Source organism: Macrosteles quadrilineatus, unplaced genomic scaffold (genome assembly GCF_028750875.1).
Source record: "Macrosteles quadrilineatus isolate MER2022 unplaced genomic scaffold, UCM_ALF_1.0 Scaffold_3__2_contigs__length_128488019, whole genome shotgun sequence".
NCBI classification, from domain to species: Eukaryota; Metazoa; Arthropoda; class Insecta; order Hemiptera; family Cicadellidae; genus Macrosteles; species Macrosteles quadrilineatus.
In genome coordinates, this window is record NW_026542596.1 from 70,189,576 (window position 1) to 70,195,575 (window position 6,000).

Here is a 6,000-nt window from a genome sequence, read left to right on the forward strand (position 1 = left end):
CGCGTAGTGTACCCATGTTATGGAATGGTAAAAATAACGAACACAAACACAATTTATGATTACGCAATAAAAACTGATAAATATATTTAATAGTTTTGACTGTATAGTGGATTGAAAGTAAATGAAAGACTGGGAAGGTGGCGTCGTCCTGTAATTCACCTACTAGGAGGTCACGAATTGTGGATATTTATAAGCATGCACTGTGGATGCGATACTCCCTGGTGCTGGTGTGGATTAACGTCCGCACTAGTGAGTACTACGACTACCCGCAGTGCTATCCTGATAATTAGACCAATTCGTTAATTACAAGGAAAAAATGTGGTTCGCAATCTGTAGGCCCCTTAGTTGCCATTGGCTGTATGGGCTATTAATTAACAGCTGTGTCTAAGGAATAGGTCGGTTGTAGTCACTAACAAGACTTTCAAGATCGCGCCACTCATCCTACACTCATCCTTAACTCCTATTTGGACTAAAATACTCAACTAGTGGTGTCCCCATTTTAAATCATTGATATAATTGATAATTGATTTGAAACTATATGATGTAATACGTGATGTAATATACCTGCCTCTCATGTTTTTTGGGTGTTCAAAAAGGTCGGGACATAACTTACGTAGTGATTTCTTGGGTCAAAATAAGGAGAAAATCAAGAATAAAACTTTTTACGAAATCGCTTCGCTAACCAGATATCCGCCATTTTGTATTTTTTACATAAACAGTTTTATCTTTTGATTGTTTCAACCGACCTTTATGGCACTTGTATACATGTTAATGTAGTATAAGAGACTTATATTTAAAAAAAAATGACCTTGATCCAATTTAAAATTTGAAAATTGCGGCCGTTTTTATTCATACAGTTAAGTTATTGCAGTATTTTGGTTATGTAATTTTTCAGGCCTGTGTAACAAAACAAGATACTTGAGTAGATTGAGATAAAAAAGACCAATCAGCTAAGAAAGATATATGGCTAGATTTAATAAGATAATAAGACATAATAAGATATTTAATAAGACATAATAATATGTTTGGTCAATTAGCAGAGTAAGATCAGAAAACTAAAAAATACATACAAACAAGCTTCATCTATGATCACAATGAATACAATGTCATAGACTACGGGGACTGCAGTAGGCCTACCGTACTACATAGTCATATTTAAGGACTCATTGTGGCATATGTTGGCACATCTCTGTCTATTCAGACTACCATTCAAGCCACATTATAGTTATAATTGCAGAACATCTCGTTAAAACACATGCTATTGCTCAAGTATCAGAACACGCTGCGCGTCTTATTGTAACTGTACGTCATTATAAAACGCTGATGAAGACTTGTTCCGAGTGTCGAGCAAGTGTTCATTGTTGGGTATGCACATCTCACAGTGTATCATTGTTGGGTATGCGCGTCTCACAATGCATCATTGTTGGGTATGTACATCTCACAATGTATCATTGTTGGGTATGCACATCTCACGGTGTATCATTGTTGGGTATGCGCATCTCCCAGTGTACCATTGTTTGGTATGCGTGTCTTACAGTGTATCATTGTTGGGTATGCACGTCTCACAGTGTATCATTGTTCTTTAGCTTTAAAATGAATCCTCAACAGCCATGCTACCTTTTTCCTAGCTCGAGATATTTCGTGGGGACCGATTCGCTTACGAAATTAAATAAATTAACATTACAGTACCCCACAAATGCGAATTAGTTGAACAATTTTGTGAACGAAATAAACAGGAAAAGATAGTTGTATGGACAAAACTAATTTATGCTAATGATAATTAAATCATACATTTCCGTAATACCTAAATCAATATTTGATTGAAAATGAATTAATGCAATCCTATGTAATCCGATAGCTAGAGCCTAATATATGGATCGGCATTAATATGAGGAGACTTTGCGAAATAACATTTGGGATTATTTTGAATACAAACTTTGACTATTAAAGTAAACAAATAACTGTTTAGAATAAAATGTTCCCGAATATATTTTGTTATACGGGATAAGAAATATACAATTGTATACACAATATTTCACAGTCATTAATGCTTGATAGTGTGTTTATTTTTGTTTTGATATTTGAAAAGTATTGTTTTGGAATTTCTAACTTAGAAAACGGCACATTATGGGTAGAAAAATTTGTATCCAACTGATCAAAAAGAATAATTTATGAGTTGTTTTTATAGCTTAATTATTTATTTATTTATTACATGCACGGCAAATGCCATTTTACAAAAGTGTTGAGTTCACATTGAAATTGAATTGTATTAATGTTACCTCCGTTATTAATGGCCATGGGAGGAAGTAATAATGAATAAAAATATGTATTATGTGCTCAAACTACAAGGGATTTACCTTTAGTATTAGGGTGTGAAAGCGAGATACAATGTACCTATTAATTTTAAACCATAGCTTCTTCAGTTTTCCCTTAAATGCCTACCGTAAAATATAAAAAATCGTTTTTATTCTAACTACTAGGTGGGGATCACAATTTTATATACCAAGTTGTATGAATGACTGTTAAATAACTTATAAATATCAGGAAACCTTCAAACAACTGAAGGAGATAAACTGTTACTGTATTGATCTAATTATCTAAATCATCTTAATATTGATTGACAAAATACATTGATAACAGGTACCTTACAATACTTCCAAAAGTTGTTTATATAAACCATTAAATTCCATTGGAATACATTTATTTATTTAAAAAAATTACAATAGCTACAGGTATATAACCCAAAACAGCTATAATGACAAATAATACATATTAATACATACAAGTATTGACTATTGGATCATGAAGTTGTATTGATAATCAATGATACAAGTAAAAAAATGGAAAAATACAAAATTTGCACATAAAAAGAAAAATATACAAACAGTGACGTATAGTTAAAAAGAGTAAATACACGTGAATAAAAATGGACAAAGCTTTTGAAAATATGATTTAATTATTTAATCATTCTGAATTATTAACTGCATTTTTTCAACATTTGTAAACTTATAACAACTAAATGTTTAAAAATCTAAATTTCACGATTCCCTATACTAGCTGCTATTCAACAAAATTTTTTTGTGATTCACACAGATAGTACACAATGCTCCAGTATATTTGAACAATTGGTAAGCTACAGACGGGCGTAGCTTCGTTTGCACTCAACATAATGAGCAACAGCTGATTAGGCCTACATCAATGTCCATTGTTACATGTCGTGTTGTTTGAAGACAACAATGGTAAACCACTAACGAATGTTCGTAGCATATGCCAAATATTAGTTGAAATATCGGCACCTAAGAGAGGTAATTTCTTTTGTAAGTTTCAGTGCATTGAAGACCAACCTACACGTTGTCAATGGCATTCAAACTGTTTACAGTTCTACTGATTTTCCTATTGGTAAGCCTTACGATTTGTTATTACTTTCCATCAACACAAAGTAATTTTTTGGGTTAATGGGTACAATATAAAGTAGGCCTTCACTAAGGGGTCTTCTGGTTAGACAATTCATGATTTAGTCCTCCTAAGGTTATTGGAAATCTTACTTTAAACTCATACTTACGAGCTGCTGGGAGTTAACATATTAAGTAAAGTCGCTTTGGTAGTTTCATTGTTCTAACTCTTTGATTTTAGCGAATTTCCCCTATAGGGAGTAAGCTATTACTGCAGTACTCATGGTAAGACCTGGACCCGGGACCGATTTAAATTTTCGTTTTGAGGTCCCTAGAGGCCAAAAACACAATCCGTTCACGAGTATATGTGTCCGTTAGCGCGATAACGCCGATAACTCGAGCAAAAATGATCCGATTTTGAAGAAATTTGGTACAAACGTGTAAACCTACGTTTAATCAAACGAGTTCGTGAACCAGCACAATCGGACCATGGGAACGGGGGTTTATGGGGGGTTTTCCACATTTTGACCCTAAAAACAAAAAACTGCAATTTCTTTTTAAACCATTTTGTAGAGCTAAAAAAAGATAAAAAATGGATAGGCTATGCCTAATGGTTACGGAGAAAACTAAAAAGTAGTATAATTTAAAATTCCTATTTTATTCTTTGGAGAAAATGAAAACTGTTGTAGTTTACTTGTTTATGGATATATGTATATTGATAAATTTGGCAAATTTATTTATTTCGTCCTATAGGATTGTCGTGCGGTCAAAAACACTTTTAACCTTCCCCGTAGCAGCAAACCTAAGCACTCGTTAAATCCAATGTTATTTGAATTTGGAATAAATACATCTGGAAATATTTTAGTAAAAATGTAAGCAGACAAGTTGAAATTCGCTTAGTCTGCAGGTTTGCTGCGGCGGGGGTATTTTACATTTATGGTATGATAGCAAAAAAGGTATTAATTATATAAACCCTTACAGGTATCGGAGGCAATTTCTCTGCCGGAAAAAGCGAGGATCAGATCAATAAAAGTAAGAAAAGTCGAGCCTGAAGAACCTCCCCTTGAAATTCCACCTAATTACCCCAGAGAAATGGACGAGTTTGCGGAAGCCCAGGCTGACTACCCATCTGGTGGAATGAGACCGAGGAGTGGCAATTTATAACAATGCATTTGAAAACAATCAAACCGTTTGAATAGTTTGCTATCCAACATGAATTAGTGACATTATTGTTATTTATTTATTTCTAACTAAACAATCCGGCTTATTGAATGGTTACTGTAACTCCAAAGATTTTCCAAACCGGTTTGACTCGAATAATCATTAAAGTTATCATGGTTGTTTGATCTTGTATTTATTTTATAAAATGTTAACCTCATTCTTATTTCATGTTGGAGAAACATTCTTGTGATGTATAGAGCAACTTCCTAAAGTTTCATCACGGTCGGATGGCCGGGTTGGTCTACAAAACTACAAACGACATACATCGGATATTACATTATTCCAGCATTTCATATAGTCTATTGCATTTAAAATATATGCAAAAGTCTAATTCATTAACCACACGGCACCAATTAACAAATATTCATACCTATAAACATATACAATTAAATAGCAGAACGAATCATACCATTCATTTACATAACATGTTTTAAATTTTACTTTCATATGTTTTGTTAGTAAACATAGCTAACTAAAATTCTTTTTCAAAATCCCTGACCTGGGTACCTCTAAGACGATCCCATGGCTAAGCCCTGAAAGTGATCACGAAAATGATGGCATATATACCTACTCTATCAAATTATACACGCAGGTACATTTCGTGGTCATCGGTCCAGCTTGGTCTGAGTTTATCACTGCCAAATATACATACAAACAAATATACAAACCAAAATCCTCTTTTATACCTATAGATATTCTATTGTACAAATTTATCATGTGGAGCAACAGAACTAAGAATATTAAAAATAAAAACATGTTGGTTCATTAACAAAATTAAAAACAATACCATCAATTACATAATATATCTACAAAACAAAGAAGTATGAAATAAGAAGAACAAAACAAACTGAAATACAAGTGGCACTGGAGAGAAGAAGAAACATCATTATTCGGTCAGTTTTATTTAGTCAGTGGCAGTGATAAGACGGTGCTGGCCAGCATGTACAGTTAAAATCAGTTTTATAAATTTCTTATTCAAATCTAATTATTTAACATGGCAAGTTTTAACTATTCTGATTGTGACAGCGTTTTAAAGAATCTATTGACATACACAATGTGTACATTGATGATGTGTTTGTATAAATATGACCTGACGAAGTTCTAAGGAACGAAACTCGTCGTCATACCAACAAATGTGGTTAGATAAGGTAATTATTTCATTTAATCAATCAATATCTGCATGTATTTTCAAGGACACACTAACGATTACATAGAAATCTTACCTACTAATATTATAAATGTGAAAGTTTGTGTGTTTGTTTGTTTGTTTGAAGTTCAATCACGCATTAACTACTGGACGGATTGGGCTGAAATTTGGCATGATGATAGCTCACATTCCCGATTAACATATAGGCATATTCTTATCTCAAAAATCCTTTCGGGCTCC

General features: G+C 33.2%; 1 long non-coding RNA gene across 1 annotated transcript; it reads left to right on the top strand.

Moving 5' to 3' along the window:
- The first annotated feature begins 3,195 nt into the window (after positions 1–3,195).
- LOC128990778 (uncharacterized) lies at positions 3,196–4,738 on the top strand. Its single transcript, XR_008490563.1, has 2 exons — positions 3,196–3,399; positions 4,374–4,738. It is a non-coding gene; the product is annotated as an uncharacterized LOC128990778 (long non-coding RNA).
- Positions 4,739–6,000: the final 1,262 nt, after the last annotated feature.